Source organism: Antechinus flavipes, chromosome 4 (genome assembly GCF_016432865.1).
Source record: "Antechinus flavipes isolate AdamAnt ecotype Samford, QLD, Australia chromosome 4, AdamAnt_v2, whole genome shotgun sequence".
NCBI lineage: Eukaryota > Metazoa > Chordata > Mammalia > Dasyuromorphia > Dasyuridae > Antechinus > Antechinus flavipes.
Genome location: NC_067401.1, coordinates 383,199,100 through 383,212,654, shown reverse-complemented (window position 1 = coordinate 383,212,654; position 13,555 = coordinate 383,199,100).

Genomic DNA, 13,555 nt, shown 5'->3' with positions numbered 1-13,555 from the left:
CAGATCAAAAGGGGCAAAAAGAGAGAGTTGGGTAGTAGTATCTCAGAATTGTCTTAATTTGCATTTCTTTGACCAATAGTGATTTAGAGCATTTTTTCATAAGACTAGAAATGGCTTTAATTTCTTCATCTGAATATTGTCTGTTCATATCCCTTGACCATTTATCAATTGGAATATAGCTTGTGTTATCATAAATTTGAGTAAGAACCTCTGGAAGTAAACATTTTTTCCCAGTTTTATGCTTCCCTTCGAATCTTTACTGCTCCCTCATTTAGAAGACAAGCAATATACACATGTGCAATTATGCAAGATGCATTTTCATATTACTTTTGTTCCAAAAAAAAAAAAAAAAAAACAGGAAAAAAAACACATAAATACAAAAAGGTTTCCCCCAAAAGGGAAAACAATATGTTCTGATCTGCATTCATAGTCCATCAATTCTTTCTCTGGAGGTGGATAGCATTTTTCATTAAAAGTCCTTCAGAAATTGAATGGATGCCCATCAATTGGAGAATGGCTGCGTAAACTGTGGTATATGAATGTTATGGAATATTATTGTTCTGTAAGAAATGACCAGCAGGATGAATACAGAGAAGCTTGGAGAGACTTACATGAACTGTTTGTTGCTAAATGAAATGAGCAGAACCAGGAGATCATTATACACTTCAACAACAATAACTATATGAGGATCAATTCTGATGGAAATGGCTAACTTCAGCAATGAGAGGATCCAAATCTGTTCCAATTGATCAGTGATGAACAGAACCAGCTACACCCAGTGAAAGAACACTGGGAAATAAGTGTGGACCACAACATAGCATTTACACTCTTTCTGTTGTTGTTTGCTTTCATTTTGTTTTTCTTCCCAGATTATTTTTACTTTCTTTCTAAATCTGATTTTTCTTGTGCAACAAGATAAACGTATAAATATGTATACATATATTGTATTTAACATATACTTTAACATGTTTAACATGTATGGGACTGCCTGCCATCTAGGGAAGGGGTGGAGAGAAAGAGGGGGAAAGTTGGAACAGAAGTTTTTGCAAGGGTCAATGTTGAAAAATTACCCATGCATATGTTTTGTCAATAAAATACTATAAAAAAGAAAGTCCTTCAGAATTGTCTTGACACATTGTATTACAGAAAATAGCTAAGTCACTCACAGTTGGTCAATATACAATATTTCTGCTGTTGTGGACAAAGTTCTCCTGGTTCTTCTCATTTCACTTTGCATCAGTTCATGTAAGTCTTTCCAGGTTTTTTCTGAAAGTATCCTGCTTGTCTTTTCTTATATTCCATCACAATTATATTCCACAACTTGCTCAGCCATTCCCCAATTTTTAATTGGGGGCTTCCCCTTGATTTCCAATTCTACTACCACTAAAAGAGCTACTTATATATATTTTTTACATATAGGTACTTTTTTTAAAAAATCTATTTGGGATATAGACCTATTATTGCTGGGTCAAAGGGTATGCATAGTTTTATAGCCCCTTCTTTTGACCTTCTATGTAACAATGCTTAGACACAGTGTAATACCAGAGAAAGTGAGGCAAGATAGAAATTAGAGAGGGCTTTTAATATTTTATTAGTGGAAGTTTGTACTGGAGGCAAAATAGAATCCATGTTGACCCAGCTGGCTGAATTGGACTCTTGTCTCAAAGCATTCAGCAACAAGCAAGGAATTCCAGAGACTCGGAAACAAAGGCAAGGTGAATACAGCACTGGTGAGCAGGAACTCCAGGAAGGACCATAAATTCAGTTCTGACATTTGGAGGTAAAGAGGAAGCATCATAAATTCTAGTAAGTGAAGAAGCTAGAGACATTAAGTCTGACCCAGAAGGATATGCCCAAACATTTGAGATAAGCCTTCTGAAGTTTTATGACTCTTTAAAATGCTAGAGTGGCCAGAGCTCCCATCCCTAATTATCTGAGTTCTAATGGCCAAAAAGGGGGGGTTGTCACCAGGGAAACTGAGGCAGAACAATTCAGGGAATCTGAGGCATAACAATAAATCACATAAAATGAGATGAGTCACTAGACTATAAGCAAGCTTATTTTGCTCAGTGCTTCCTGTGTTCCTAGATCACAACTAGGAACTGTGTATGAATATGAGACTTTTTCCAGAAAAAAATTACATAGCCAAGTATGACACCATTCTTAGAGGGAAAGAAAATAATCATGAAATCAATTTTTATTTCATCAGAAAGCAATTTAGTGAGACACAAACTCTTCCAGTGCTAGAGTTTGTTGATAAAAATAAACTCCAGGTATAATCATAGGCCCACTTATTCAGATAATTGCACTGCATGTCCTGAATAGAAGCTATATAGCAACATCTTTTTAACAAATAATTTTTATATGTTTGATTTTAATATTGCTTAAATGTCTCTCATATCCCTCTTCTTTTCCCCTTACAGAGAAACATGTCTTATAATTAAAATGGTTTTTTTTTTTTTTTAAGAAAGAAAAAGAGAAAGAAGAGGAAAAAATTCAGTAAACACAATTAACACATCAAACACATGGAATTAAACACAATGTTTCACATTGTGACTGAACTTCTGTAGAAATTGAAGGACTGTTTTTCCCTATCTCTTCCTTGGATCTAATCTTGGTTTTTATTATTTCATAAAGTTTTTTGATTGTTTCATGGTGGTTGTTATTTTTCATTTACAGTGTTGCAGTCAATATAAAGTTTTCTTAGCTCTGCTTACTTCCATTTGTATCAATTTGTATAAATCTATGCTCTGTACTCTTTATTGCAGTTTACAACACTGTAATATTTTTATCATATTTATTACATTATTACATTTATGTACCACAATTTGTTTATTTATTCTTCACTCAGTGAAGTGAAGTGAACCAATAGCCACTAAATGAGCAACTATTTTGTTTCTAATTCTTTGTTACAATAAAAAGTGCCACTAAAAATGTTTTGATATATGTGAATCCTTTCTTTGGGAAATTGTTATGCCACAGTTCTCTTTAACTGTCCTGACTCAGTTTCCCTGTACAAGTTTCCCTTGTCTCAGTTTCTTTAACTGTTCTGTCTCAATCCCCTAAATTATAAACCCCCCTGTGGGCCACTAAGACTGAGGACCATTTGCTCTAAGGTTATAAATTGTTAGCAAGATAAACAACAGAGTAGACCTCCTGACTCTTTTCTGTCCCCAAGAATTTACAATATCCCTCTAAAATATTCCAAGATACCTCATTGATATCTTTATTTCTGTGTATTCAGACATCCTGTCTCTGGGTTTTTAGGATTTATGGCCATCCCCCATCCTGACAGAAGTTTTCCAACGCTTTTCACCCCTTCCTTTGTATAGAGAAAAGGTATTTAAGAAGTTGGGGTTCCTCCATTCATTGCTGGAGACTGGCAGCTGGATGCTGGATGCTGGATGCTGGATGCTGGATGCTGGATTCTTTGAGATGACAGTCTCCTCCAGCCCTGGGACCAACATGGATTCCTTGGTCCCAGTATATCTTTATCTCTGTCTGACTGGATAATTTGAGACGAGAGTCCTGTCCAGTCAATTATACTCTCCCATTAATAAACTATTAAAAACTCTCTAATCTCTCTCCTGCCTCAGTTTCTCCAGCATTACAAAATGACCTTTCCAGAGTATATACCTCACTGGAATCTCTAGGTCAAAGGTATGGACATTTTGGCAATGTTGAAGATGTGGAGAGATAGGCACACTAATGCATTTTTAGCTGTCATTAATAGACACACCCATTCTGTCAGTCAATGAGTCAATCAATAGTCAACAAGCAATTTATTAAGTGCCTATTGTGTACTTAACATTACACTAATAGCAATACAAAGAGAAGCAAAAGACAGTTCCAGCTCTCAAGAAGTTATAGTCTTCTTGCTTGTTATGCATGTTAATTAGCTCTAATTTATCCAAATAACTCTTGTTTAAACCAACTTATTTTCAAGTTGCTTCTTGAGAGCAGGAACTGTCTTTTGCTTCTCTTTGTATTACTATTAGTGTAATGTTAAGCAACTTGTGTTGAAAATAAGTTGATTTAAACAAGAGTTATTTGGATAAATTAGAGCTAATTAACATGCATAAGGGATAGCCAGTGTAAATGTCCATTGCTGAATTGAGGGATGAAATGCCTGGTTCAAGAAACAGAAAGAAGGCCAGTGTCACTGAACCATAGAAGATGAAAGGAAGAGGGGCAAAGTATAAGGATATTGGAAAGATAGGAGGAGACCAGATTTAAAAGAGCTTTAAAAACCAAACAGAAGATATTCTAGAGGTGATCGGAAGCCAATGAAGTTTATTGAATGGGGGACTGGGAGAAGAAGAGGGGCAGAGAACATGGTCACACCTGTACTTCCAGACAACCAATTTGATAACTGAGTAGAAAATGGACTAGAGTGGGGAGAGACTTGACTAATCAGCAACCTATATAGCAATAGTCCATGTGGGAGGTTTGCATCAGGATGGTGGCAGTGTCAGAGTAAAGAAGGAGGCAAGAGATGTTATAAAGGTAAACTCCACCAGATTTGGCAATAGATTTGATATTGGAGGTGAGGGAGAATGAGGAATCAAGACCAAAATCCTAGCATGGAAGACTGAATGACCTGGAGAAGAATAATAGGCCTGAAAGTATTCAGGAAATACAGAAATAGGGAGGATTCTCAGAGAAAAATAATGAGTTCCGTTTTGAATATATTGAGTTTAAGATGTCTACAAAACATTTAGTTTGAGATATCTGCATATTAAAAATAAATAAATGCTTTATTGATGTCTTTTTTCTTTTACACAGTTATTTCCCAATGACACCCTACTGCCACCAACAATAGTCCCCTTCCCCATAACAGTTGAGCAAAACAAATACACTGGCCACATCTGGCAGCATTTTCCTCATTTCACAACAATAATCCATCACCAATCAAATGTGTAGAAAGGAAGGAGGTCTACTGAGATCTGTCCTCTGAAGCTGAAATTAGTTTACAATACTGATCAGAATTCTAGGGTGTTTTGAAGTTCTGGAGTTCTTTCCATATAGTTTTTCTTGACATTAAGGCCACTGTGTCAATTGTTCTGCTAATTCTGCTTTGAGCTACATTCATTCAAATAAGTCAATTCTTCCCAAGTTTCTTTGAATTCTTATAATTGTTTCTGACCTCTCAATAATATTCTATTATATTCACATTCATCAATTTCTTCACATACTTTCTAGATTATGGATACTCTTCGTGTTTCCAGATTTTTGTTATCATACACACACACACACACACACACACACACACACACACACAAAAACTACTGCTCTGGGGGATCTGATACTAAAGGAATTTAGGCTGAATGCTTCAGCTAAACTCAAAGCCTTGAAAAGTATGGGTCCTGATGTGAGTTCAGCAGAAAGTGGCACTCTCGGCCTTGGACTTGAACTTAGTGTGAAAAACGATAAATAGAAACTGAGTTAAATTATGTTTTATTCCAGTCTCCTCCCCAGGAATTGAAATGGTATAAGGGGTACAGAAGGAGAGGAAGAAATATGCTCTATATATTCTTTTTTCTTTTGGGGGGAGACAATTGTTTAAAAAAATACTTGCCCAGAGACACAGAACTGGAGTCTGAGGTCATATATGAAACTTGGAGGGTGTGTCTTCTAGGCCAGTGCTATATGTACCTCACTACCTAGTTACCCCAAGAGGAATAGATTCAAAGTGTTGGAGAGAAATGTAAGTTTGTTTTTGCTATATTTTTATACTTTTGCAAGAACCAACAAAAAAGTGCTATTATAAATAATGAGTGGGACAGCAACTCTTACCCAAAATTAAAATCAGAGATTCTCAAGGTAAAAAGCAAAAAGAGATTTGTTAGAATCTCATGAGAAAGGGCAACTTCCAGCAGACAGGTTTAGTAGAGGACTGCAAAGTGCAAACTGAAAAACACAAGATTATATAGCTGCCACCATCACCATTCCCTCCCTCCCTCCCTCACCCATCCCTATCGCCTGCTTTTGACCTTTTCTGTCATTGACTGGTGAGTTTTAATTTATCCAGAAACTAAATATTGGCCCCAGAAAATGCTCTACCTATTAGGTACTTAAATGCTAATGAAAAGTTGGAGGGTGGAACAAGAGGGAATATTTGTTTATCTAAGATAATCAAACACCTGCAGCTTTTAGCTGTAGCTCAACTTGTTATTACAAAGTCTCAAGTCATAATTAGGGCATAAGTCAAGGTCAAATTCTTATAAAAGGTCTTCACTCAATTTATCCCCATTCAATCCCTCCTCTTTATTTATTACCCTTTGAACACCTCTCTCACCATTCTTGATACATTTCCTCAACCATCTTGTTCTCATTCTCCACACTCTCTGAACCTGGTTTGTCCTTTTTTCTCTACTGGGGTCTACCCTCATTCTTTTAATACTCCAAGTCTAACTGGACCGCCCCCTCCAGATCGTTCAATCCTTACTATCCTGACCAGTGATATCTGTGCTACCCTTGTGATAAGCTATATCACACAGGGAAGGCAAGACAGGGAGTAGTATGACTCCACTTATCCAAGGAGATGGGTTTTAAATTCAACATTACACAAATCATTTTACTTTAAGATGTACAATAACCAATCTATATCAAAATATGTTTAGGTATTAACCATGTTCAAAGGGAAAAAGATCTAGACCAAATTCACATAGAATATAAAATATACTATCCTAATTTCACATTAAAGAATCCTATCACAATTAACATTAATAATTTCTTCATCCTAAAACATGTTAATCCAACTTCCTCCAATCGAGAAATCGCCATAACTTTTCTGGAAACATAAATAACAGATACAACACCAATGTTGTTAAAATTCTTCTAAGCACAATTAATCTCCCTTATCATCAAAACATTCCTAATTCCAAAGTCAATTTTCGAGGTTATAAATTGTCTGTAACAATCCATTCTTGAAGTTCCTTTACAAATCCTTTCACCTGGTGTTTTCAGCCTCTAGACTGCAGTCTCATCATCTGTAATTTCTTGTAAGGTCTTTCCCACTTGGCTTCTTCCAGAATTTAGTAAGCACCCATTCTCCTGGAATGGCAAACTCCAAAGATATTGTCTGGGCCAGCAATTCTTGCTTCCTAAGGACTAAAAGGGATGAAAACACTGCCAGTATATAATTCCTTAAAAATTTATCCTTTGTTTCAATAGAGGATCTTTTCCTTTTTCCTCCTGTGTGGAAAGGTGAAGAACTTACAGATTAAGCACATATTGATCAGAGACTGTGAACTAAAGTAGATCAGGCCTATAGGCCCCAGTCCCATGATTTTAGATGAGACCTGGACTGCATTCCATTGTCCAAAGAAGGAATTAAGTGGCTGAAGCTGTATATCACCTTTTTCACTACATTCCACTGACCAAATAGGGAGATAAAGGTTTATGTAACCCATCACAGCTTGTAAAGGGTGGGATTTTGGGGGTTCTTTGTCTGAAATGTATAAAAGTTGTAAGCATCTTCAAGTGAATGACTCTCCTCCTGTGGGTATCTTTGCTGTCCTTTCGGGCCCACAGGCCAGGACGGTCCGCTTCTCGAGATTCTAATAAATTCCTTCTGTACATCATTTGGAGTGACTCCTGAGTAGTCAGTTTGGGTAGGTGCAATTGCCCCAAACACTCCCAAATAAAACAAACCAATTTCATATGGGGTAAGTTCCAGATTGCTTCTGAGAACAGTTCTAATTCTTTAACAAAGCAATAGGTAAACATTTGGTAATCAAGTTAATAATGTTTTTGAGAATCTGATTCATTCTTTTCACTTTCCCTGACAAGGACAGATGTCTAGATATATGGAATTGCCACTCAAATTTGCAATCCCTCCACATTATTTCTTATAAAACCTTAGAAGTAAAATAAATTCCTTTATTAAAATCAATAGTCTCTACTAATCCATGCTTAGGTACAATTTGTTCCAATGTTATTCCACTAACTCCTCTTAAGGCAGCAGAGCTCAAGGAAAAGCTTCTACCCATCCTCTCAAATAATCCACTATAATCAGTAAATATCTCAGTTTTTCCACTGCTGCCATTTCAGTAAAACCTAACTTGAATATTATGGAGCCAGTCCCTCTGGAGGGATACCTCCTCAATACCTTCTTATTTGTTTTTAGACATATTACACACTTTTCAGATACAATTTGTTTTGCAATTACACATATCCCTCTACGTCAAATCTTGCTTTTATTTCTTTGTTTGCAAGACAAACCTTAAGATTCAGAATGTAGGTAATATCTAAATAACTTTGGATTAGATTTCACAAAATTTATACCACATATCCAGCAGGGTTGACAAAATGGTAAAGCACAGCTCATACAACTTTTAAAAAAACTTCTACTCAAATCAAATACAGATTTAAACTTCTGGTAACAATATTTCAATATTAGTACACAATGTTTCTAAAATCTTTTACAAGAATAAACAAGTTCACAATTTTAGCATGCCCTAGTTTATAGTAATTATCTCATACAACTTTATAATCAGAATTCCAATTTAAACACATACAGCCTCAGAATTTAATGTGGCAGAAAACTGCCCTTTCAAGTCAGGGCTTTAAGAAATTATTGGACTTTAGGACCTTAGGAGAAAGGGTCAGAGAAATTTGGACCCAGATATCTGGCCCAGATCTGTGGCCCAGTGACAACCTCACCCTCCATGCCAGAAATGCTGGGGGACTATGTCGAAAATGTTGGGGCACCAACGCAAACCCTAGAAGAATCCATGCCGGCAAGGGATGCCAGCTTAGTCAGGATACATTTCATAAGCTTCTCCAAGGGAGAGAAGCTTGGAAAATCACAGAGAAGGCTTTTTTTTTCCTTTTGCAGTTTTTCTGCAAGCCTCAGAAGGCTTTTAGTCATATAAATTAGACCTACTTAAAAATACGATAGACTAACTTAGCTAATAAAGAGACAATCCCAAGCAACTTAATGATGAATCTCAAAGTCCCCAGAATCTGTTCAAATGTTTTAGCAGTTCTATAACTTTATTTCTGCAGACCCAAATTGGCCAGTTCCAGGTTCACAGAAATGTCAGGTTTTTTGTTTTTGTTTTTGTTTTTGTTTTTGTTTTTTGATATGGCAGTTAAAAACTTTCCCTATCTCAGAACTAGTCTTTCCTCTCTCTAGCTAAAAGCTATTTGCATAAGTCCAATTATGCACAAAATAAGTGCTTTTAAATCTCAAATAGCCAGATTTTTTCCTTTGTAATTAAGCTGATTGAGAGAAACAGAAGACAAGACACTGTCCACCCCCCCCTCCCACACACACACAGACACCCCTACCCTCCATAAAAACTGCTTTTCTAAATCAATTAAGCTCCAGGTTCTCAGCCCCACCTTGGGGTGGAAGCCTGGAGGAGAGTTCTACAGCCAAAACTTTAGAAGCCAGCTGGCTGGGTTCTGAAGGCTCCTTTGATGTTACACTCAGCTTTCAGGGATGCACAGTTCCTCCAAGGGAGCTGGGCACCTACCCAAATAAAACAATAGTACTTAATCTCTCTACATTTTGATACTTCATCCCAATTCTTCCTAAAGGGCTATCTTCTCAGGACATTAGATAGGTTTTTAGAGTCAGCTACCTTAGATTGTTCCTTTCCCAAGATTCAGTATCTTGTCCTCTTTGATAGAGGACTCCATCCAATCTTACCCAAGAAAAATGGGAGACCTTTACAGACTCTAAGCACTTAAAGTTTCCCAATATCAAAGGGAAATTGGAACCTTTTATGGACTTTAGCCATTTCAATTCTCCCAATCCCAAAACCAGCCACCCAAGCGGCTCACCAGTTCTTGGTAAAGGGAAAGTCCTCATATAGACTCTACTCACTATCTATCCCCCTCCCCCCAACAGTTTTTTATCCTACCTGGATTATGCATAATTTACTTAACTGATTCCAAACTTTTCTCAGCTGGATTATCTTTTGAGCCAAATTAATCGTTTATCTTTGCTACTCTCTATTTTGCTTTCTCTGAGTGTCTCTTTTTGGGAATTTATCTGATCGGAGCTGGAGTTCCTGAGCCCAGTCCAAGGACCATCAGAGAACTCTCCAGAGGGCACCTGCCCAAGGATTCAGTATGGGACAGACACTTTATGAATGGAAAATATCCCAGAATGAGCCCCCAAAACTGTATGGGACAATAACTCTTGTCCAAAATTAAAGTCAGAGACTCTCAGGGTGAAAAGCAAAAAAGAAATTTATTACGATCTCATGAGAAAAGGCAACTCCCAACAGACAAGGTGTCAGTAGAGAAGTGCACAGTGCAAATTGCAAAACACAAAATTATATAGACCCTAACCAGAAGCCCCCCCCCATCTCCCTACCCCCACCCTCGCTTTTGACCTTTTCTCTCATCAATTGGCCAGTTCTAATTTATCCAGAAATTAAATATTGACCCTAGAACATACTTTACCTATTAGATACTTAAATGTTAATGAAAAGTTGGGGGGAGGGAGCAGGAGGGAAACGTTTGTTTATCTAAGAATTGAATATCTGAAAGTTTTAGCTATAGCTCAACTTGTTATTGCAAAATCTCAAGTCACAATAGAGCACAGGTCAAGACCACATTCTTATGAGAGGTCTTCACTCAGGTTATCCCATTTAATATGTGCCCTTTTCCTTTATTTTTGAACTCTGTGGCTGTGGGGTAGATTTTTTTTTTTTTTTGTGATGTTGCTGGGTCAAAGTTATTTGACAAAATTCAGTGACTACCTACAGAGTTCCAGATTATTTTCCAGAACTGGTGGACTAGTTCACAGCTTTAATATCAGAATATGCTTTCCAACATCTTTACAATTAAAGGTTCTGATAAAGGCCTCATTTCCAAAATATATAGAGAACTGACTCAAATTTATAAAAAATCAAGCCATTCTCCAATTGATAAATGGTCAAAGGATACGAACAGACAATTTTCAGATGAAGAAATTGAAACTATTACCACTCACATGAAAGAGTGTTCCAAATCACTATTGATCAGAGAAATGCAAATTAAGACAACTCTGCGATATCACTACACACCTGTCAGATTGGCTAAGATGACAGGAAAAAATAATGATGAATGTTGGAGGGGATGCGGGAAAACGGGGACACTGATGCATTGTTGGTGGAGTTGTGAACGAATCCAGCCATTCTGGAGAGCGATCTGGAATTATGCCCAAAAAGTTATCAAACTGTGCATACCCTTTGATCCAGCAGTGTTTCTATTGGGCTTATACCCCAAAGAGATACTAAAAAAGGGAAGGGGACCTGTATGTGCCAAAATGTTTGTAGCAGCCCTGTTTGTAGTGGCTAGAAACTGGAAAATGAATGGATGCCATCAATTGGAGAATGGCTGGGTAAATTGTGGTATATGAATGTTATGGAATATTATTGCTCTGTAAGGAATGACCAGCAGGATGAATACAGAGAGGCTTGGAGAGACCTACATGGACTGATGCTAAGTGAGATGAGCAGAACCAGGAGATCATTATACACTTCGACAACGATATTGTATGAGGATGTATTCTGATGGAAGTGGATTTCTCTGACAAAGAGACTTAACTGAGTTTCATTGGAGAAATGATGGACAGAAACAGCTACACCCAAAGAAGGAATACTGGGAAATGAATGTGAACTATTTGCATTTTTGATTTTCTTCCCGAGTTATTTTTACCTTCTGAATCCAATTCTCCCTGTGCAACAAGAGAACTGTTCGGTTCTGCAAATATGTATTGTATCTAGGATATACTGCAACATATTTAACATATATAGGACTGCTTGCCATCCTGGGCGGGGGGGGGGGGGAGGGAGGGAGGGGAAAAAACGAAACATAAGTGATTGCAAGGGATAATGTCGTGTAAAAATTATCCTGGCATGGATTCTGTCAATACAAAGTTATTATTAAATAAAATAAAATTTAAAAAAAAAAAAAAGAATATGCTTTCCAGTAGCCTTTCCAAAACTTATCACTTTTACCTTCTATCATCTTTGCTCACAAGAATTTGTCTTGTATTACTATCCTTATATATAATTGTTAATATTATATAACTTCATATTGAAAGTCTTGTATCTTAGAGCACAATGTGATTAAAAAAAAAAAAAAGGATAGGATTTGGAATCAAGAGACCTGATTTGAGTTTCAGCTTTGTTACTTACTAGTTAAGGAAAATTCACTTTAACTCTCCAAGTCTCTTTTTCTTCTGTAAAATAGAAATAAAAATACTTGTAGAACCTATTTCACAGAGTTGCTATGAAAATCAAATAATATAATATATGTAAGCAAGATAGAAATTTGCTGCAGCATGTTGGAAGTACTGTATAAGACAAGTATATGTTGATTTTTTTTTTTTAATGAAAACAGCCCTTTGTCTTATCATCACTCTGAGTAGGATTCCCTTGTGCCCTTTGGCTATGTGATAATCCCTAAAAATGATTTCTGATGGAAGCATTCATACTCTAGAAGGAGATCTCACATGTGATGGTATGATTCTGTTTTCCCAGGAGAGGCTGTTTGATATTATTGTTTTTCCTCTCTCTTTTAAATCACAAGATCAGCAGTGCCTTTTGTTGTTGTTGATTTTTTTTAATTGACATATTTTTTCTAGTATATAGGGTAGTTTTCCATTCTCTTACTAGGAATAAAATTAGGAGGAGCCAGGCTGGAAGACATAAGGAGAGCCATGGAAATTCTATGTTGGTTGATAAATGAGATTTAGGATCCAATTTTCCATCTATTCAGCAAATTGTATACATAGCAGGATATAGTTCATTAAAAAAGGAAAGCTATCAGGGCAGCTAGGTGGTGCAGTAGATAGAGCACCAGTCCTGAAGTCCGGAGGACCTGAGCTCAAATCTGGCCTCAGACATTTAACATTTTTCTAGCTGTGTGACCCTGAGCAAGCAATTTAATTTGAACTGCTTATGGGGGGGAGGGGAAAGGAAGCTGTAACCAGAAGACCTAGAAACTGTTTTTATTTTTGGAATGACCCTTAGCTGATAGGAAGATGGAGTGAAAGGGCAGAAAAGTCATACTAGAAGACTGACCCAGTAATAGTCTGAAGAGAGGTATTAGTGGAATTGGGAAAGGGAGGAAAAAGAGAAATTTGTAGCTTAAGGATTCAGAGGTTCATCTTTATGCTACTATAGAAATGCTTTTGATATGGCTTAGTAGATAAATAGTAAAAAAAAAAAAAAAATTTAGGAAATTCAAGGAAAAATGTTCTTCATTGCAGATAAAAGATAAATCCTCATAATGTGATAAAATTATTTTGTTTTAATCCAGACCTCTTCATATATCTAGAGAGCTGTGTTCAGTTTAAGGCACTATATTTTGAAAAGATATTTATTGAAGGCAATCCCAATAGACTTTGGATAGAAAATGCCATCTGCATCCAGAAACAGAACTATGGAGATTGAATGTAAATCAACACATGTTATGTTCACTTCTTTTTTCTGTTTGTTTGTTTGGTTTTTTTCTCCCATGGTTTTTCCCTTTGTTGTGATTTTTCTCTCCCAATATGGTTCAGAAAGCAAGGTGTACTAAAAATTTTTTTAAAAGAATATTTATA